This window comes from Sarcophilus harrisii, chromosome 5 (genome assembly GCF_902635505.1).
Source record: "Sarcophilus harrisii chromosome 5, mSarHar1.11, whole genome shotgun sequence".
NCBI lineage: Eukaryota > Metazoa > Chordata > Mammalia > Dasyuromorphia > Dasyuridae > Sarcophilus > Sarcophilus harrisii.
In genome coordinates, this window is record NC_045430.1 from 129894335 (window position 1) to 129917959 (window position 23625).

Sequence of the window (23625 nt, forward strand, 5' to 3'; positions counted from 1 at the left end):
TCACCCCAAATGGACTATTTGTGCCTCACCTGTGATAGAGTCTTTAATTTTACAGGTATGAAAACAGAGACCCACTGGAGTAAAATTACTTGTTCAACTATATACAACAAATATTTATCAAATATCATATTCATTATATGCAGTGCCAAGTCTTCTACTTATAATTAAGTTTTCCATTAATCATTTTTAAGAGTGTCTATATTGATAGATTATAAAACTTTTTGGGTACAACAAAATTATTTCACCATCAGAAAACTATTAGAGGTACTCTTTCTATAGAAAAAATTCATATCCTTACTATCAGAGGACAGTAAATCAATCACACAAAATAATATCATTATTTACCTAAGTAATCTTATTAGAATTGAATCTGTTGAATTGTTTTCATCTCTCAGAATGAAATAATATGCTCCATTCATGAAGATTTTTTTTTTTTTTACCAGTTTTAATCAATGAGTTAACCACTGTCCTAGTTCCATAATGGAGTAGGATCTGTGACGCTCTGAATTTACTAAACAATGAAAAAAAATTGCCCCTTCCCCCTTTTTTTTTAGCTGTACAATTTGCTCAAACCAGATTTTAATAACACTGCTATAAGTTTTAAGATAATTAGAAAAAGCTAAATTATGATACTCTGCTTTATTCATTTATATAATAAACTCAAATATAAATGCATACTATTTTAAGACAATTATTTTAGGAGAGCTATGTGTTGTGTGTGTGTGTGTGTGTGTGTGTATTTAGACTCAAATAAAATTCCTTTAGATGTGCTTTATCATACATTGATATCTAACAGTTAGCAATCATTCCCAATTTAACTTTTTTTTTCCAGGGTACTTCATTTTGTGACTCCTTGTTTTCTTCTGCAGATCAGGAACTCAAAACTGTTTGGGAAATGCATTGGAATGCAAAAAGGAATTAAATTTAATTGCTGACACCCTGATAAGAATCATACCAATGACTATAAATTATTTGAAAAATGTGTTTTTTCCCTTATTTTTAATATAAATGCTCCAAAGCATTTATTACTGAATTATGTCTGGAATGTGTATAGACAAACATGGAAGTACTGCCTTTCCTAAAACCACATTTTCAGTGGATTTTAAAAGCCCAAATTAAGTTTTTTGAATTTAACTGTTTAAGAATGAAATGCAATTTCACTAAATTGTGAGTTTTCTTTTTTAATTTAGTCAATTTTTTCTATTATTTTATCTGCTTCAGGTTAGAGTTCTAGTCCTACTTCTGCTACTTATTAGCCAGGCAATTGGGAAAATAATTAAAGCATGAAAGTTGTTAAACATTTTCCTTTTAAGAAAAAAACAAGTAAAACAGGAGGTGAAAGAGACATTAATAATGTCTGCACCAGTCACCTCCTGGGTGGTTGCAAACAAACAACAACCCAGGAGGTGACGGATGAAGACATTATTAATCACCACTTTACAAATAAGAAAATTGAAGCTTAAAATTAAAGATTAGGTAACGACTGCCCAAACAAGATCTTCTTAGCCTAAAGCTAGAGTTCCTTTCACTTCATCTCTGAACTGTGAACATAAAATCAGGACAATCCAAGGAGCAGACAAGTACATCTATTATTGGTTGGTTGGTTGTCTTCAGTCTCAAAAAGGACCAAAGTGACATCACTATTTTAGAGTCAAGTTAGTGTGCCTGACTGTGGCTAATCAGATCAATACAAGTGGCAGAATATTCTACCACAAGTGGGGCACAAATAGTTCATGTGAAATTTGGGGTGGATTCTCTAAATTTGTGTATCTCTCATGTTTTCTGAGCTAATTCAATTCTACTTTGCTCATACACCTTCTCTGAAAAGGGCACATCAAGTTGGGTGGTTTTGTGCCATGTCATACAATCAATTCTAAAAGTTTTTAAGAGAGATCTTAAGAGTGTCCTGGTATCAATTTTTCTGACCACCTTATGAGAACTTGCTCTGTGTGCTTTCTACATAAAATAGTCTTTTTGGAAAGCACACATTTGCATTCAATAGTAGAGCCAACCCAACTAAGTAGCACACTCTTCAGGAGAGTTTAAATGCTTGACAATTTAATTTGAGAAAATTCCTCAGTGTCTGATATCTTATCTTGCCAGGTTATCTTCAGAATCTTCCAAAGACAATTCTACAAAAATAATTTTAAAGACTATTTTGCTGTTCTGAGTATATTCATAAATGTGAATTTATTCTGGCTTTATTATTAGCCACCTTCTGGGAGGAGAATTTTGTTTTTGTTGCATGCGTTTTCGTATTCATTCTTAACGTCATCTTTTTCATCTTTTGTACATTGCTTTTTTACAATCGTAACTTTCACAGGCCTCTGAAATTAAAAAAAAGTTAATTTATTATTTTTAAATTTTCCTCTTTTCTTATTCATAAGGTTCATTTATAATTGTACTATAAGAACTTTTTTTTTTTTTTTAAGACTTTCCTGGTCCTTTTTCACTATCCTCCCTCTTAGAATCTCATACCAATGTTTTCTCCAAGTTTTGTAGATCCCCTTTACTAGAATAGAGCGAGTATGTCAGACTATTCCTTCCATACCTTTCTTTAGCTATTAGAAACTCTAAGATGATTTAAGCACCTCTTTTAAAGATTCTATCCTTCTTCTTGACCCATAAATTTTTCTTTATCAAAACACAGTCCACTAATAACAGCTCTGGAGAAAGGTGACTTATAATTGTCATAAAATTAAAAAAAATTATTTGATTAAAATATCTAGACATATTAGTATTATTTGTAAATATAATGAATTGGAGGCAATCTAAATGTTTAATAGTCAATGGATGACTGAAAGACTTTGGCCTATAAATGTAATGGAAAAAAGAATAGATGGAAAAAGGGACAACTGAGTGGCACAGTAGAAAGAAATATCAACTCTGGAGGCAGGAAGAACTGAGTTCATATCTGATCTCAGACATTTAATTATTAGCTGTGTAATAATTCTGCGCAAGTTACTTAACTTCTGACTCAAATATCCTATCTGTAAAATGTGGATATTTACAGGATCTTCTCCTCAAGATTTATTTTTGTAAAGTATTTAGCAAAATACCTAACACATAGCAAGTGCTATATAAATGTGTTATATTTCAGGGGAAAGAATGGTATAAAACACAGGGAGTGTTAGAAAGGAACTAAAATTTCTAATACAATGTCAAAGATTATAAATATGAAGAGTATAAAGAAACTTTTTAGACAAAGAAATAAGGTAAAGTTTTTTAGGACAATTAAATAATGAGTGTGATTATATGAAAGGAAAATTGCATATACAATACCAAGGAAGAAAATCCAGAGAGAATAACTAATGAGGAGCTGCAAGCTTGTCATGGAAATCAATTTTAAATATAATTTATTTTTCTTTCTTTCTTTCTTTTTTTTTTTTGGCTGAGGCAACTGGGGTTAAGTGACTTGTCCAATGTCACACAGCTAGTACATGTTAAATGTCTGAAGTCGGATTTGAACTCAGATCTTCTTGACTTCAGGGCCACCACTCTATGTATAATTTATTTTAAACAATTTTAAGAGATGGAAAAATTAAGTAAAGAAACATGCGTAATTAGAAAAAAAATTTAATTTACTAGAAAATTAGAAACTAGGTGTAGTCACGCAGTAAGCAGTTATGCCAAGCATTGTGCTAAGTGCTCAGGATAAAAATTAGGACAAACAAATGTTCTCTGGTTCAAGGAATTTCTATTCTAATGGGGGAGACTATGCAAAGAACGATGTACATATAGGAGGCTTAATAGGGTGCAGAAGAAAGTCCCTTTCCACATACATTATGCTTTCTTATATTCATTAACAGTATAGTTCTGTGTCAAATAATAATTTTAACATTTGCCATTATAGATGGCACAGTGGATAGAGCAGCAGGTCTGGAGTCAGGAAAATTCCTCTTTCTGAATTCAAATCTGACCTTTCACCATACTTATCTTTGCGACCTAGAGCAAGTCACATAACTTTGTTTCAGTTTCCTCACATGTAAAATGAGCTAGAAAAGAAAATGGTAAACTATGACAGTGTTATTTATTGCCAAGAAAACCCCAAAAGGGGTCATCAAAAGTTAGACATAATAATTGGAAAATAACTGAACAATAAATATTGATTAAGTGCTTGACTACAGGACAGTGCTGTGCTAAGTGCTAGGGACACAAATATGGGGGGGAACAATTCCTCCCTTCAAAGAGCTTACAATTTTCTGGGGGAAAAGACAAAAATATTAAAAGCTGATAAGACTGATTCCAATAGACTTGTGAAGAAAGAGGACTACAGGCCTGGAATGTGGATCACAACATAGTAGTTTCACCTTGTTTTATTGTTTGCTTGCTTTTTGTTTTCTTTATTTTTTTCCTTTTTTGATCTAATTTTTCTTGCGCAGCATGATAATTGTGGAAATATGCACAGAAGAAGTGCACATATTTAACATATATTGGATTACTTGCTATCTAAAGGAGGGGGTGAAGAAAAGGGAGAGAGAAAAAAATTGGAACACAAGGTTTTGCAATGGTGAATGTTGAAAACTATGAAATAATTTGAAAATAAAAAGTATGGAAGCAAGCAAAATATTAACAATAAAAAGCAGCTGATAAGTGGGGAAAAGTAAGAGACACATGAGGAAATTGAGGCCAAGTGAAAAAGCTAAAAAAATGACAAAGTAATTCAATCAAGTGAGAAATGAGATAACTGAGCTGAGCCTCCCTCCTTAAAAGGAGGTTTGGGGATTTGTGGTACCACTCTCCAGTAAGAAAGATGAATGATCAAGATGACATAGAATATCAAAATTGATAAAAATATTAAAGGCTAATGTTGTTTTCCCAAATTACCTTGAAACTTACTTTTAATAATAGTAGAAACTTACAAAAGATATATGCGACATTTCTATTGAATGAATTAAACCCCATGTATACTTTTTCTGTCATATGTGTATTATCCATTAAATTTTATGGCATAAAAAAATCAGACTTTTAAAAATAAGAATAAGAATAAATACCTCATTAATCCATCATCAACCAAAGCTGGCCCATTTCACATAAAGTTTTCAGATAACTGAAACTTATTCCTTTAAATATCAAAGCTTTCTTTTGAGTTTAATTTATTTTTAATAGAAATCACTTTTAGATTACACATTACAATGCAGATCAGTGAAGATATCATAATGCAGTATAGTGTCCTCCCATAATAAGTGGTGAGTACAGTATTTCTTGAATTCTTGGAAATACTGAAAGATTTTCTGTTTTCTCCTTCACTGATAAAATGACAATTCTCAGCACTATCACTGGTACTAGTATTGAGCAACTAACTCTTAACAAGTAACTAACTACAACACAAATAATGGGTTGTTAGATTACTTGTAGTCAATTTTATATTATTTAACACTATAGTTCTTAAGACAATACTATTTAGGCTCACATTATGAATCTAAAATAATGTTACGACAAACTCTAAAAACAAAGTCTTTTGTCATTGCAGAATTTTATTTAATCAATGTTATCTAAAAATTATGAAATGAAGTGAATAGACAACATTAATTCTGTCTTTTTAAAAATGAATAGCTGAAACAAGATTATGTGATGATCAACTGTGGTGGACTTGATTCTTTTCAACAATGAGGTGATTCAAGCCAGTTCCAATAGACTAGTGATAGAAAGATCCATCTGCAACCAGAAAGGACTGTGGGGATTTTGGATCATAACACAGTATTTTTACCTTTTGTGTTATTATTTCCTTGTTTTTATTCTTTTTTCCTTCCTTTTTGATCTGATTTTTCTTGTGCAGAATGATAAATGTGGAAATATGTTTAGAAGAATTACACGTTTAACTTATATTGGATTATTTGCTGTCTAGGGGATAAGGAATGTGGGGGGGAGGGAGAAAATTTTGGAACACAAGGTTTTGCAAGGGTGAATGTTGAAAACTATCTTTGCACGTATTTTGAAAATAAAAAGCTATTCATAAAAATTTTTAAATAGTTTAATATAACTTTAATTTTAACTTAATCATCAGGAAAAGTTTGATATTTTAAAGTGGAAAAAGCTTTAAACACTGGAATTAAGAAACACTCAAATTCAAATCTCATTTCAGACACCAATTAGCTGTTCAACCACAGGCAAATCAATGTCTAAACTGCAGTTTCCACATCTACAAAAAGGGGACAATAATACTTAACAGTACCTATCTCACAGAATTATTGTGAGGATAAAATGAAATAATATTTTTAAAGTGTTTTGCAAATCTTTTAATAACACATAAATACCAGCTGGCATTCCTATTGATTATTAGAAATCATGCCTTCAAAGAGGACCAATTTTAAGTATATTGTCCGTGGAATTTTATCAATATAAACCTGTACTATGTTTTCAATCAGGCCTATATATAGTAACATTATTTAGTAATATTAATAATGGAAATGATTTAAATAGTTACAAAACTATTACAGGGAAAAGCTCTGAATATTTATATTTAGACATGGCACACAACTGAGAAAAAACAAAGATGATATTCAATAATATGATTAACTACAATGGTTCTATTCATTAGAAAAAACTGAAACCAGAAAAGGAAAAAAAGGAAAAGGTCATCTGAATGTCAGTCAGGTTAAATAAGTGAGGCTTAGATTGTGCTTCAATCTTAAATCTATACCTCAAAAACACAAAAAGGATTCTACCAAGGTCACGAAGATTCTACATAGGACACCAGTTAAAAATGTGGAAACATTACCATTTTGCCTTGAGCTTCTTTTCTTATAGCCTTATTTTCCCCTAAGAAAATGAATACAATGTAGTACATTTCCTAAAAAGAATATCTTAAAATACTGTGAAAAGGTATTTAAATTTTAAGAATGGCATACACCTCTGGAAAAAACCTTATAAGGACATTGTAGTTTTTATCTTAACTCTAAGTTTAGTAAAATGAAGCTGCTTTACAGTGGGAAAATGACTAATTTCTTTAAACATGTTAAAACATATGGGTAATATGGAGATAAGTTTTCTTAATTATAACTAATGACATATCTACTTGCTTTCTTTCAGGTACTATTCACTCATCCATCCCACTGAACAATTATGGTCAATAATTTCACTGTCCCAGTCCTTCAAGTTCAAAATTTTGGAATCATATTAAATTCCTTTCTTCTAAACCTAACGTCATATACCATTTATCATGATATTTTTTATCACTTTCCACTCCCCTAAGCCTCATCCCCTGGAACTTTTGCTTTCTCTATTTCTAAAGATATTTTCCTAGATTGGGAACTCATCAATTCATCCTTGAATTATTGCATTAATCTAATAATACTTGATTGCTAATAATAATTTTTCAAAAACGTTATTTTTGCCAAGACACTTTTTGCCCCATGTTCTATTTGGGCTCTTATTACTTTAATGGTAGAATATCTAAGTCCTCATTTTGGCCTTCATAGTCCTCCAGCAGTTGATATCCTATCCTGATCTCTTTTACTCAGTATCTCAACAACTTTATTATCTTTAATCCTTAGTAGGGACAATCTTTTTACTTATCCCTTGACACATACAAGTCTTTGCCTAGGAAGAAATATGAAATCTTCATTCCTCCCTTGACCCATCAGTCAATGAATATCCAAAAGCACTTATGAATACAATTTTGCCAATGCATTATTTAATCACTTTATGTTCCCTATTTCCACTCAATCCATTATTCCTATGTTAACGATTACAATAGGGTGGATTCATTATGACAGCTATACGGGGTAAGTAGTTGGGATAAATACACTAATAACTCAGTGTTAAAAGAACTATAAAACCTAAAGAGAAGATATAAAAACTTTTTAATTGTGGATAAACCATAGCACTATAAAAGTCATTCCAAATAAAATGTAATAGAAAAAATGTCAAATTTCTAGAATTAGTTTATCATCAAAACAGATAAAAGTAGAGAAGCCATGAGGAAGCATTTACAAAAGGATGATCCTGAATAATAACCTGTAAATTATATTATATATCAATACAATTAGTATTTCATGATAGCATTCAAACTCCATCAGTGGATATGAATGAAAAAAAAGCAATAGCTTCATCCACATTATGAACATGCAAACATTGTCTTTTGAAGTGAGGGAAAGCTAAAATATTCCAAAATGTACTATTTGTTTCTCTCATACTCACTATCAATTCAAAACAAAAATTCAAAACTATAAAAATATACAGGATATTTATAATTTCTTTCAAACTCACCTATTTTATACTGTCTGATTCTATTTGTCCTTCCCTTTGGCCTTTTATTTTGAGATGCAGTTTAATGTAAACTATGTAATATAAGCAAGTAAGAATTTCTTCTTCTCATGTATAGACATCACCATTTCAACTGACTGTATAACAGATGCTCAAAATGCCTATCCAGTACATAACAAATTCAACAAAGATGCATTGTTAAAAATCATCATTTCAAGACTGATTGACAACATATGGTCCAAGACATTAATGACAGGGAACCTGTTTATTTAATCACTTATTACATGAATAATACTAAATAAATCTTTCAAAAAGTTTTATATTTGATATCTGCCTAAAACTTCAAAGTCATTATAAAAGATCAACATCTTTAATTTAGGATAGATTTTGACTAGAGAGATAATTAGGTACATATTTTCTTCCTCAAATAGAATGTAAGCACTTCAAAGACAGACAGTCTTTCTTTTCTTTTTTTATTTGTGCCCCCAATGTTTAGCACAAAGCTTGACACATGATAAGCATTTAAGTGTTAATAAACATGTAATAAAATATTAATAAAAAATGTAATGAAAACTTGTACTTTTAATTACTTAAAAAAAAAACAACTAGGTGAAATCCCAACACCTATCCCTACTTTTGTTCTGGGACTAATATATTTTGTTTTGCTTGTCACTTCCCAAAAATGCCCCCTTCCATCCAACCATCATATTATTATCATTAAAAACAAACAAACAAAAATAGCTAAACAAAACAATTTATGTAACACTTGGAACTGACAACCTACCAACATTCAAATCTGATGAAACAAGTCAGCTGTTATGCGAGAACTGAATTACTGACTTATAGTGCTGTCTTCATTTATACATCATTGTAGTCACTGTGTATTATTCTTCCCCCCTCCCCCTTAGGCAAATTGGGGTTAAGTGACTTGCCCAGGTCACACAGCTAGGAATGTAATGCCGGAGAAACTGAGGCAGGAGAAAGATTAGAGAGTTTTCAATAGTTTATTAATTGGAGAGTATAATTGACTGGACAGAACTTTCGTCTCAAATTATCCAGTCAGATAGAGATAAAGATATACTGGGACCAAGGAATCCATGTTGGTCCCAGGGCTGTCATCTCAAAGAAAGAAGCAGCCCCGAATAAGAGCGGCCTCTTCCTTTAAATAACCCTAGAGAAAAAGACCCCCCCCCAAAAAAGCGGGAAGGCTTCTGTCAGGTTGGGGGGAGACCATAACTCCAAAAAGCCCAGAGATAGGATGTCTGAATACCCAGAGATAAAGATGTCAGTGAGGTATCTTGGAATATTTTAGAAGGATATTGTAAATTCTTGAGGACAGAGGAGGGTCAGGAGTTCTGCTCTCTTGTTTATCTTGCTAGCAATATATAACCTTAGAGTAAAAGGTTCCCAGTCTTAATGGACTACAGTGGGTTTTTACGACTAAGGGGATTTAACAGAACAGCTAAGGAAACTGAGATAAAGGAAACTAGTTCAGGGAAACCAAGTCAGAACAGTTAAAGAGAACTGAGGCATAACAGGAAGTGCTAAGTGTCTGAGACAGGATTTGAACTCAGGTCCTCCTGACTTCAGGGCTGGTGCTCTATACACTGTGCCACCTAGTTGCCCCATATTATTCTTTTAGTTGCATTTTTTCATTCTGTATCAGGTCATATAAATTCTCCAGTGTTTCTCAAAATTTTTTATATCTATCATTCCTTATAACAAAAATATTCTTTATATTCATACAATAATTTGTTCAACCATTACCCTCCTGATGAATAAATTTGTTAATAGCTATTTGCCAGGCAAAAAAACCAAATATATATATATATATATGTATATATATATATATATATATAGCTATTATGAATACTCCTTATTTGTATCAATGACATCCCCAGAGTATAATATAAATATGAAAACAAGACCACTATATCAAAGACTATAGATCATTCAGTAAATTTTCTTGCATAAGTCTAAATTGTTTTCCTTAACTGGACCAACTCACAACATTAATGATATTAGTATGGCTGTTTTCACTCTACTCTTAGAATGTTTTTTCTATTATTACTATTTTTTGGCCAGGGTGAATATTAGTCATTATACCAATGGTACTTAAATTTTCAATTCTTTTATTGTTAGATTTGTAACTTACTGTACTGAATTATGTGCTTCATAATTTTATTACATTACTATGTGTACTGGGGAAGTTAAGCAGTAGATAGACTGACTGCTAGGCCTGGAGTCAGGAAGACCTGAGTTAGCACTTTACTAGCTATGTGACCTTGTGCTTATGACTGAATCTTATTTGCCTCAGTTCTTCATATGTAAAATAAGCTGGAGAAGGAAATGTCTAACCATTATAGTGTCTTCCCCCCCTCAAAAAAAATAAAAAATAAAAAAATAAAACACCAAATGAGGTCAAGAAGAGTTGGGCGTGATTGAAACAACTAAACAATAATTTTCTTTATTTTGCTTTTGTACCTCTTTTTCCAATTTGCCAATTGTGCTTTTTAAAGAGTTTTTTCATCAGTGAATTTTTGTACCTCCTTTTCCATTTGGCCAATGCCGGTTTACTTTTTTAAAGTGTTATTTTCTTCAGTAATATTTTGTGTCTCTTTTACAAAATTGTTTATTGTCTTTTCATAATTTTATTCCTTTTCTTTCATTTCTTTACCTAATGTTTCCTCTACTATTCTTATTTGATTTTGAAAATCCATTTTTCAGCTTTCCTAGGAAATCTTGTTGGACTTATGTTCAATTCACAATTTTTTTCTTTTGAAGCTTTGTTTGTAGCTCTTTTTGAAATTTATTATTTTCTTCTGCATTTGTTTCTTAATGTTTCTTATCACCATACTGGCTTTTTATGGTGGTCAAGGTTTTTTGCTGTTCTTTGTTCATTTTATTCACAGGAACTTTAGGCTGAGTTTTGTTCCTGGCAAGGAAATGTTAGGGAGGGAGGGTGAGACAGTATCTCAAGTTTCGGGCTTTCTCACACTACTGTTTTCAGAGCTAGTACTGGTGTTTTGAAAGTTTTTGGTGCTTCCAAGGTAAGGTGATCTGGGGAGAGGTATTGTAATGCCAGAGAAACTGAGGTAAGATAGAGATTAGAGAATTTTTAATAATTTATTTGAAAGGGAGAGATTGTGCTGGGGGCATGGTGCCCCCAGGGCTGGAGCCAATGTGTGCTTCCCAGGAAGTATATATACATATATGGCTCAGCTACAGGGCTAGCCTGAGGCACAGTCTGTGTCCAAGAACTGAGAGTGGAAACAGACTATCAATGCTGTTCTGACAGGGTAAGGGAAGGCATTGTACATTTTTAAAGTTGGGATGGGGAGAGGCACCCAATATTCTGATGATGTCTAAGAAATTCTTTCTTCTTATCTGGATCATCATGATTAGGAGGGGGGTGATGTTGCAAGATTGAGCAGAACAATTAGGAAATGAGGCAGAACAATTCAGGGAAATCAAGGTAAGACAATTTAGGGAAACTGAGTCAAGACAATAAAAGGGAACTGTGGCACAACAGTATGGTCATGGCTTCACTTGGAAGTAAAAATGGTACAGCTCTTCAGGGACTTCTTCCTTTGGGACCAGAAATAATACTCTTCTTTAGGATCCCTTATCCCCTTGGGATATGAAAAAATGATACTGTCCCTGAGGGCTTCCACTCCTCCTAACCAAAGGTGTTCCTCCTCGCTTTTGTGCTATGATTTATAAGCAATAAAATTGCCAAACAGTTGCCCCTCAGGGTTCTTACTCTTTTTGACCAAGTGTTCCTCTCAACCCATAGAGTATGACCCAGAAAAGGGAATAGGCAATGAAAATTACAGAGGATCTCACTGATAACACTGGACATGGGACCAGATGATATTTGGAAACTCCAAACCTGAGGGGAAACTGTTGTTAATCCTATAGAATTATTGTTGATCATTACATTGGTCAGAGTTCCTAAGTCTTTTAAAGTTGTTTGTCTTTAAAATATTGTTGTCATTGTATGTGTATGTATATAGAGAGACAGAGTGAGCATAAGAGTTACCCTAGTTCTGTTCCTTCATTCTTCATCAGTTCATATAAATTTTTACTTCATAAGTTTCTCTGAAATCACATCCTTTATCATTTCTTCCAGATCATTTCTATTATATTTATAAATCAACTTGTTCAGTCATTCCCCAGTTGATCAGTAATAGCTCAGATTTCAAATCTATGCCACCTCAAAATGAGATATATTTGTATTTTTTAGTTATTTTGTTTTATTTTTCCCAGGACTATCACATTCCTTAATCTACCCTCCTACTATCTGCTTCCTTCACAATTCTCCTCTTATTCTTTGTTCAGTGAAATGTATTTCTGTACAATATTTTCTATACAATCTTTTCTGTATAATTTTTGTATGATTTCTGTATAGTCTTTTCTCCTTTGGTCCAGAAGAAGTTAAGGTTCAAGTGCAAGCTATTTCCTTTCCCCTTCTTCCTTATTTAATTATTATTTATTGTTCATTAAAAGCATAATCATTAAGTTGTCCTTAAAAATACATGCTAAGCAGAGTAAGGTTTTACTGCCCATTAAGTGCACTGTGTATCAAAATTAGTTGACTCCATCCTGACTTTTAAATTTAAGGTCTTAAACATTAACTAACTAAATTTTAAGAAATATTTCTAGTTCTTAAAACTAGTATTTGTATGAGGATATTTATGTATGTGTGTATAAATTCAGTTTTATGAATTTCTATTCCTCCATAACTTCCTCCCCAATTTTATTTTTAAGTATTTTCAAAGGATCTGAGACAAACATTTTTGGTCTAAAATGAAATATAAGTTAGATGAAATTATAATGTGTGTATTATTCTTAGGGGCAATTTTGTGGTTTTGGTATTCACTGAATTTACTCAACTTTTTAGTATATTTTCATTCTTGAGATAGATTACAAGCCAAAGAATTTCTTAAATCAACAAAAAAACCTGTTTCTGGCTTCCCTGATTAAACTATTTTCTTAATTCCTCAAAAAATTAGTTTAAAAACTCATTTTTATTAGAATAATGCCACAAGACTAGGCAGAGTAACAAGAAGTATAGCCAGCTTTTTACTCCTCACTTCCCAACACAAATCCTCCAAAATGGCCTAAAAGACCCAATACACTGATTCCTGATATAGAAATCCAAGGAAAATCATAATAAATCATTAGACCATTCCAAATTGCCATAGGAAAACAAATCTATGGATACTGAGGATGGGATCTAGCTATAAACAATGACAACAGGTATGGTTTCAGAAAAACATGTACATGAATTGATGAAGAGTGAAGGGAACAGAATCAAAAGATCAATGTATGCAATCATAATATAGGAAAACCAAAACTTTACAAAACTTAGGAACTCTGATCAACTTAATGATCAATCATGATTTCAGGGAACTAATTAAAAATGCTATTCACCTTTGGAGAAAGGTAAGGGACTCAATACTGCCAAATGAAACAGTAAATGCTCTTGTGTGTATACAAAAATAGGTGTATACATATGCATATGTGTGTGTGCGCATGTATGTATACACACACACACACACACAGAGAACCAAAGTGGGTTTTTTGAATATATGTGTTTTTAAGATTTTTTTTCCTTTCCTTCTCAATGGGAGTTGAGGGGAGGGGGCAGTATCAATGGTACAAATGGAAGGCAAATTTCATGTATATACACACACATACATACGTACATATATACATATATATACACACATATACATATATAATAAAAGAGTTCACTTTTGAGTGCTACAATTAGACATATATATTAGAAAGATAACTTTGGTAGATTTGTATAAAATAAACTGAAAAAGAAACAACAGCAGTACTAATTAGGAAGTTGCAACAATATTCCAGGTGATAAGAAAAAAGAACTTGACCTAGAGAAGTGGCAACAGGAGTCAAAAGGAACAATAGATAGGAGAGATATTGATAGAATCAGCAGAGCTTACTTAGCATAAAAGAGAGGAAAGATTAAAAGTCCATTTTAAGTTTTTAATCCTGGATGACAAAAAAAAAGAAAGAAAGAAACAAAAAACATGGTGCTAATAAAAAAATTAGTTAAGTCAGGAAGCGATACAGGCTAGGGGGAGGGTTGAACAAGAATGTCAAAATTAACTGTCTCTCGTCTTCCAAAAGCAGAGAAGCTAGTATAAAACTGAAGAGGGAAAAAAATGTTCTTGAAGTTTTAGCTTTAAAAGATAAATTAAGGTTCATGGAATATACTACTATCAGCTTTGAAGCCATATTAAAATTTTAAATATATGCTGCAATTGAAAAATATAATCAGTTCTGAGAATATAGGAGAAGAAAGCAATTTGTTTGACTTGGTTTTCATTTCTGAGTCTCTAAAAGAAAAAAAAAATAGCCAAAATGGCAAGTTCTTAAATTAGGAAGATGATATTCTAGTTACCTTATCTTGATTATAAAAAATAAGTTTAGGATAAACTATGTTAAGGTGAATGTTTTAATGTTTTAATCTTGTTGAATTATCTGTAAATGACTTCTTAAGGAAGAACTCACTTAAAAAAAACTTTCAATCAGCAGCATGCTTTTTACTAAATCACACATTGTAAGAAATAGAAGGAACCTCAGTAAAAATGAGCAGTTGAGCAATAAACATTTTTAAAAAATAATATTTATCTTTAACATTCTTTTCTTTTCATTATTTTGAGTTCCAAATTATCTTTGTCCCTCCCATCCTTTTCCTACCTACCAAGAAGACAAGCAAAATGGTATCAATTATACACACGAAAGCATGCAAATCATATTTCTATATTAGCCATAGCACAAAAAAAAGCAAAAATATATATATTTTCAATTCGTATTCAAGAGTTCATTTGGAGATGGATAACATTTTTTTCTTCATGAATCCTTTGGAACTCTCTTGAATCATTGCATTGATCGTAATAGCCAAATCTTTCACACTTGATCATCATTACAACATTGCTATTACTATACAAATGCTATCACAGTTCTTTCTTCACTTTGCATCAGTTCATAGGTCTTGTTGGTTTTTTTCTGCACCCATGCCTCTTTTCATTTTTTATATCACAATAGTATCCCTTTATAATCATATGCCACAACTTGTTCAATCATTCCCATAATTTCCAGTTCTCTGCTACCACACACAAAAAAAAGGCTGCTGTAAATACTTCTGTATATATAAGTTCTGTTGTTTTTTATTTCATCTGTTTGGGATATAAACCTAGCAGTAGCAATACTGGATCAAAAGATATGTACAATTTTATAACCCTTTAGAAATACAGACAGTTTTCACTTTACATAAGCAGACTTTTTTACAGACCTCTACATAAAATATGTAAAATATATTATATAAAATGTAAATTTGCCTGCACTGTGGAGAAACAGGGAAGGGAAGAGGGAAACAGGAAAGAGGTCATGAGCCTGTGGAGAGAGGGGGCCAGTATTTGTTCAAGGACACTTGGAGTCCAGGGAATTCTGGACACAGTGAGAACAGAAGAAGATGTTGGGTCTGGGGTCAATCATGTGGGGACTAGATCAGAACCCAGAGGAAAAACATAGAGGGAGCAGACACAGATACAGGTAAGGAAGAGACACTGACTGGAGAGCATGAGCAGTGTGAGAGACAGACACATGCTTCCTAAGCATGGACAGACATGCAGGCAGGTAAATGGAACAAAGAAAGCCTCCTCTTTCAGAGAACAGAGAAAGTATCAGAGATATCAGGCCAGGCCCTTGATCTAGCAGTGGCAACAGAAGTAGTAGGAGCCTCTCTACAATCCTTCCTTCTGCTTTGCATTTAGAGGATTTTTTACAGGAGCCATGGAATCCACTGAGCACTGAGCCAAGGGGCAAAGAGAGAGAGAGAGAAAGAAAATGGTACTGTAAAGTTAACATAAGTAGATTGTTAAGAATACTGACTCCTTACAGAAAACTTTACTGTGTAAAGTCAAATTTGCATAATGTGAATTTATGTAAAGAAAAAATTGTTTATAGTTCCAAATTGTTCGTGAGAATGACTGGACCTCACAACTGCATTAACACTTTATTAGTAGACCTATTTTTCACCATCTCATCATGCATTTGCCATTTGTGATAGATATGAGGTGGTACCAGAATTATTTTTATTTGCATTTCTCTAATCAACAGTGATTTAGAGCATTTTTTCATGTGTGTGTGTGTGTGTGTGTGTGTGTGATTTCTTCTTCAGAAAACTGTATGTATACATCCTTTGACCATTTATCAAATGGGGAATAGTTCTTATTTTTGTGCCATTATCAGAGAAACTTGTTATCTTTTAGCAAAATGTAGCTTCCCTTTTAAAACTATTTTAATTAGGTCTTCCTTTTTTTGTTTTTCCTTCTTCTAAAAGCTAATTCTGCCCTTTTTTACTTCAGCTGAAACATAGTAATATATTTTTACCCCAGGCCTTTAATTTAACTGTGAATGTCTTATACACAATATAATGTTGGGTTCTGGCTTCTAATCAATTTTGCATCCCTTTCTTTCATGGATGAGTTCATCCCATTTACATTTACAGTTATTTACTGTGTTTTCTCTCCATCCCATTTTCTTCTGTTTTTCTTTCCCTCTTTTTATCCTGTCTCAGGGCAGCTAGGTGATTCACTGGACTAGTATGAGATTCAGGAGGACCTGAGTTCAGATTAAGCCTCAGACACTTATTTGCTGTAACCCCAGTAAACTTATGAAACCCTGTCTTCCCATTGCTCCCCTATCTCCCACCCACCCCCCAACCTCCAACCTACCCACAAAAAAAAAAAAAAAAAAAAAAAAACACAAAAAAACCCACCATTTTTTTTTACTTTATCTCTTCATAAAAGTCTCTCTTGCTTCTGATCACAGCCTTTAATTTTTCATTTATGGTCCTCCTCCCATACTTCTCATCCCCATTCCTTATTGTATTCTTACTGTATAAGATACATTTCTACACCAAATAAAGTATATCTATTCATCCTCTTTGAACCAATTCCACTGAGACTGAGATTCATGCATTGCCTGCCACTTACCACATTTCTTATACACATACTATAAAAGCTCTTTCTTTCAGTGCTTCTTTTATGCAAGACAATTTTCCTCAGTCTACCTCTTCCTTCCTCCTTCCCAGTGTATACCTTTTTTGTATCCATTAAATGGTTGTAGGCCGGGGTGGGGAGAGATTATCCCAATATAATCAATTCACGCTCATCCCCTCTGCCTATATAAATTCCTTTTAACTGGTCTAATGGTATCAATTTTATGAATTATATGTATCATCTTCCCACACAGGAATGCAAACTTAATTTTATTGAGTTTCATGATTACTCTTTCATGTTTACATTTTTATGCTTCTCTTGAGCCTTCTCTTTGAATGTCAAGTTTTTTATTCAACTCTGACCTTTTCATCAGGAATACTTGAAAGTCCCCTAGTTCATTAAATGCCTATTTTTTCCCCCTGAAGAATTATGCCTAATTTTTCTGGGTAGGTTATTCCTAATAGTAATCCTTACTCCTTTGTTTTCTGGAATATTATATTCCAAGCTCTCTGCTCCCTTAACATAGAAGCTGCTAAATCTTGTGTGATACTGGCTGTGACTCCACAATATTGGAATTGTCTTCTTCTGGCTGCTTGCAATATTTGCTCCTTGATCTGGAAACTATATTCCAAATCTGGGAATCTGGCTAAAATATTCTTGGGAGTTTTAATTATAAGATCTCTTTTGGATAACTGGTAAATTCTTTCAATTTCTATTTATCCACTGGATCTAAGATACTGGGATAGTTTTCCTTCAAAATTTCTTGTGAGCACCACTTGCTTCTCACACATCCCTCCCTTTTTAGTATCCCTCCCCCCCCCCCCGCCTTAAGAGTTCCTCCCCCTATCTTACTCCTTTCCTTCACAGTTTCTGTATTCCCTTCTGCTTAGCTTATTCCTTCCCTTTTCACTTTTCCCTTCCCACTTTTCAATGAGGTGGGAGAAGTTTCACCATAAATTGAATATGTCTAAAATTTTTCTCTTAAAGCCAATTCTGATGGCAGTAAGATACCCACTATATTCATCCCCCTCCATTCTTTCTCTCAGATATAATAGGTTTCCTTTGCCTCTTTGTGAGATGTAGTACCCCCACTTTTCCCTTTTTCTGGTACAATGTCCTTTCCGCCTCTAGTTTCTAGAACAAGGTATACATGTATTCTTTATACATCTTTATAGCAGAAAATATAGTTTCCAAGATTTCTTTTTACCTTTTTAGGTTTCTCTTGAGTTCTATATTTGTAAATCAAGCTTTATGTTAAGTTCTGGTTTTTTCATCAAAAATAAGTAAAATTTGCTTATTTCATTGAATGTCCATCTTCTTCCCTGGAAAAAGATACTCATTCTGGCTGGGTAAGTTATTTTTGGTTGCATACCGAGTTCCTTAGCCTTTCAGCCAGGCCCTTTGATCTTTTAATGTGGATGCTGCTAGATCCTGCATAATTTTTATTGTGGCTCCTCTATATTTGAATTGGTTTTTTCTAGCCGCTTGCAGTATTTTTTCCTTTGTCTAATAGTTCTGGCATTTAGCCACTATATTTCTTGGTGTTTTGATTTTAGGATCCCTTTCAGTAGGTGATTGATGAATTCTTTCAATGTCTATTTTACTCTCTGTTTCTATGACTTCTGGGCAGTTCTCTTTGATAATTTCCTGGAAAATAGTGTCCAGGCTCTTTTTTTCATCATATTTTTCCGGGAGTCCAATAATTCTCAGATTGTCTCTCCTAGATCTATTTTCCAGGTCTGTTGTTTTCCCAAGAAGGTATTTAACATTTTTTCCATTGTTTGATTTTTTGGGTTTTGCTTGACTGATTTTTGTTGTCTCCTAGAGTCATTCAATTCCATTTGTTTGATTCTAATTTTCAATTAAGTATTTTCTTCACTTACTTTTTTTATATCTTTTTCTAATTGTCCAATTGAGGTTTTAAGTGAGTTGTTTTGTTTTATGGAATTTTTTTTCCATTTCGCTAATTTTATTTTTTAGAGAGCTATTTTCTGTTTCCAGTTCACCAATTCTATTTTTCACCGATTTGATTTCTTTCTCCACTCTGTCTTTAAATGGGTGGAATGACTTCTCTAGACTCTCTTGCCAAGCCTCTCTTTCCTTTTCCCATTTTTCTTCTAGCTCTCTTGTGAGAGCCTTTTTAATTTCTTCTGTGAGATTCATCTGTGCTGAGGAACAGATGATCTCCTTCTTTGGTGATTCACCTGGAGACAGTCTGTTTTTAGTCTCCTCAGGGTTTAGAGTCTGCTCTCTATCCATATAGAAGCTATCAGTGGTTAAGGTCCATTTCAATTTTTTGCTCATTTTGTCAGAGAAGAATCAGAGAAACTAGCAAAATAAAAAATAAAAAAAAAATTAAAAAAAATAAAAAAGGAATAAGCTTTCTTTTTTGCCTAGGTGGTGTTACCGAGCTTCCTCTACAGACTGCAGGGGACAGCAGCGAAGCCTTAACAGGACAGCAATGGCTGTGCTGCGCCTACGCTCTGAGACTTTGAGAGTGTGCTGAGACATTGTGGGGGAGGGGAGGCCAGGTCCCGAGAGACTCCAGCTGTTTGGGGTTGTATTATTCACCCCCTGTGTTTTTAGCTTCTCTGCTTGTCTGCTGGCTTGCTGCCAGAGCAAAGTATCCAATCCTGTAGCAAAGTTCTCCCCACAGAGCCAGCTAAGATCACACCCCAACCCCCTCCGGTCTGCTCGGCTGTGAGCTGCCTGCCGTGCTCTCGCTGCCACTGTCTGCCCTCAGCCTGTGCCCGATCTAAAACCGTCCCTGCTCTCAAGCAAAAACAGACCTTTCCTGGGGAATTTCAAGGATGTCTTCTCTTGGTAACTATTTGTGGGTTGTTTTTTTTTTTTTTTTTTTTTTTCTAGTCAAGCATTAATTCAGAGGCTCATCATGAAATGAATTCTGAGAGAAAACGCAAAGCTTACACAGCTGTGTGCCTCCTCTCTGCCATCTTGGCCGGAAGTCCCAAAATTTCTTAAAATACATTGGAGCTCTTTTTTTTTAATCTTAAAATTATTTCTCCTCAATCTATTTTCCAAATCATTGTTTTTCCAATGAGGTATTTCACATTCTCTTTTTTTCATTCTCTTAACTTTGTTTATTTCTTGATGTTTCATAGAATCATTAGCTTCCACTTCCCCAATTCTAATTTTTAAGTAATTATTTTCTTCAGTAAGCTTTTGTACATATATTGTATATATTAGCTATAAACATGCCTTTCTCTGTCCAGAATACTCATTTATGTATTGTCTCTCCCTATTAGAATATAAGATCATTGAGGGCAGGCACTATCTCATTTTTATATTTCTATCCACAATGTTTAGCATAGTGCACAGTCAAAAGCACAGTGCTTTTTCAATCATTCATTCCCTCGAGGAGCTATTTTTTATAAATTCCACTCTCACTTATATATTACTTAAGTGCCCAAATCTGAAAGATATAGTTTAACCACTTTGGATGGAAATTTTTCTAAAATGTATTAAATATACTTCACTGTCTTTGAACTGGGACCACTCATTGCCACTGAGGGCTCTCTGCCATTTCCTATATTTGGTGGCAAAGGCCCTCTCCAAAAGAATGATTAAGTGGAAACACAGTATTCACACTAACGAAGGAAAAAAGGAGAAAACTCTTGCATAAGATTTTATATATCCAAAATAAATGTATTAAAGTTTATTCTTTTTTTCTCAATACTATTTTATTTTTCCAAATACACATATAGTTATTTTTGTAAGATTTTGTATTCCAAATTTTTCTCCCTTCCCAAAATAGCAAACATTTTAATAGAGATTAAACATGAATAATAAAGATTATTTTTTGTAAAGGGCTGAAACTCTTAAGTTGATGCACTGAGGTCGGGCAACCAAGCGCTTAAGGCTAACTAACGATTGGACAATACTCTATTAGCAAATGCTTGGAAAATGGCCCTTCCCACTATTCTGTGCTGTATTTAATTTTTTGGTGTATACAGAGAATTGTGGGAAGGATTAAGGGGTGGAGTAAGACAAGCCAGAGTGACTTGGGCGGTGGAGGTAGAAAAGGAAAGTCACGGAGATCCTGTGTCCATTCCCTTCACTTCTACCCTTAAAGGCCAAAAATAAAGACCAAGGACTTTTGCTTATCCTGACTCCAGCTGATTCTAAGGTATCCAGGGTGCTAACTCAGTCTTCACAATTTTTTATAACCAGCTACAAATAGGAATGGGATGCAATGGGATTTCACATATGCTTTCAGAATGGTCTAACAGTTTCATTGATGCCTTCCCAATTCCCTTTTTTGTACAAGAAAAATCCCATCAGTGATGTACGTGAAAAGAATAATTCCTCTTTTGGGGAGTTATTCAAGATGGGCTAACAAGTGTGTATACAAACACACACACACACACACACACACACACACACAGAATTTTAGAGAAGTATGGGTATGGGTAAGTATATATTGATATGGTATCTAGAAAGAGGAGGAAATAATCCAGCTATAGTCTATCCTAATTAGAATAAATACCATTCAATTTAAGGTATCACATTTTAGAAAGAACACTAGCAAACTAGAATATATCCAAAGGGAGGGACATTTTGATGATACACTAGAAATCATATCATATGAGCAAGATTGAAGAAAAAAGAACACGTTTAGCCCGAAAAAGAGAGTCAATGTCAGAAATTTTAATAGCTGGGTTCAATCATCCAAAAGTCTATCACTGAAGAGGAAACAGATTTTTTTTCTTAGCACCACAAGAATAAAGAAGTACATTTTTGTTCAAAACAACAACAACAAAAAAATGACTTCTGAATACTTAAAGCACTTGAAAGATAAAATGGAACTGCTGACAGTGGATTCTCAATCACTAGGATTCTTTAAGATTATTTAAGATTTAAGATTATTTATTTAAGATTAAGAACCTTTAAAATTATCTGATTCAGTATAAGAACTGGGGGGAAAATAGTTTCTCTTGTAGCATATGTTTTCTCAAATAAGCAATTTGCCAATAACATTAAAAATTATAAGGTATATAACTACCTCCTAAAAGAATGAAATAAAAGCAGCTGGTAAAACTAAATGAAGTACACATAGGTCACCATCAAATGCCACAAAAAAATTAGGGTTTTTTTTCCCAGAAAGATATTAAGAATAACTAAAATTTATTTCATTATAACTATAACTGCAAGTAATTGATCTAAAGAAATAAGAAAATCCAACATAGTTTAACAGCAGGTTTGCTAGTACTGTGCACGTATGGCATATCTTATAGGATATTCCTAAACTGTTTTAATGAAGAAACTATTTCCAAATATGTTATTGCATACAAAAACACTTTGAAAAGAATCATGTACTGAAATACTGCAAAATAATTATCATTATTATTACCTTTTTCTCTAGATATATTCCAAGCAACTATAATTATAATTTCAAATGCACAATCCAGGAACCTGCTATTACTTAAATAGTAGGATTAAATTAGCCACCTCTTATTTTCCTTCAAAACTAAAAGATTTTAAGATTTTTCACCATTTATAAATTGAAGAAACAATATGTTATTTTTTTATTTCATGGGCAAATAGAGGTAAGTAAATTTGGAAGATTCTAAAAAGAATTATGATATTTGCTAAGATAAATAACATTTGCTTCTTTGTTTTTGGAGGATAGAAAATGATGCATTTCTTTGAAACAATAACAGGTTTGTTTGATAATTTGTTTAAGGCCTGTTTGATAATTTGTTTAAAGATAACCTTCCCAAATTTTAAATGAAAAATTGCTTATATATAAAATGCATATTTTAAAAAATGTATATTTAATCTCTAACATTTTATAAATTTATATTATTTGATACTGCTTCTTAACATTTTTCCCAATCACTTAAATATCTAATTTGAAGTATTTTATAAAAACTCATTTCAATGCTAAGATTGCCAAGCTTTAACTAAAGAACTGTAAAAGCTATAATTAAAAAAAAATCTTGATTAAATCATAACTTTTGCAATATATTATCACATACAAAAACCAGTAATGCTTTGGAAAGGCAGATCAATTTATAAAATTTTATTATTTTTATATTTTATATATCTATATATTTGTTTATAAATTGAGTCAATTTATAAAAATTCAATTTCTGTAAAACTTTTGAAAAACACATATTTTTTAGGTATGGCCACTTTCTTGAAAAGACAACACATAGTGTTATAGTGAAGTAGCTGAGTGAGTCAACTTCTTTGCCTTGTCAACAAATAATATAATGGAATTGTTAGTGATAGCAGCCTAGATTCTGGAATCATATTTTTAGGTTATCCTCAAATATATCTTAGTACCTTAAATAATTAAAATCAGTGTTATGTAAATTACTTAATGCCATAAAGTTCCCTTAACTTGATTTAAGAA

The 23625-nt window shown here is 32.9% G+C and overlaps 1 protein-coding gene across 4 annotated transcripts in view; it reads right to left on the minus strand.

Moving 5' to 3' along the window:
* Window positions 1-23625, minus strand: part of USP6NL (USP6 N-terminal like) — a 184573-nt gene that overhangs the window by 117733 nt on the left and 43215 nt on the right. The gene's annotated exons all lie outside the window — the stretch shown is intronic.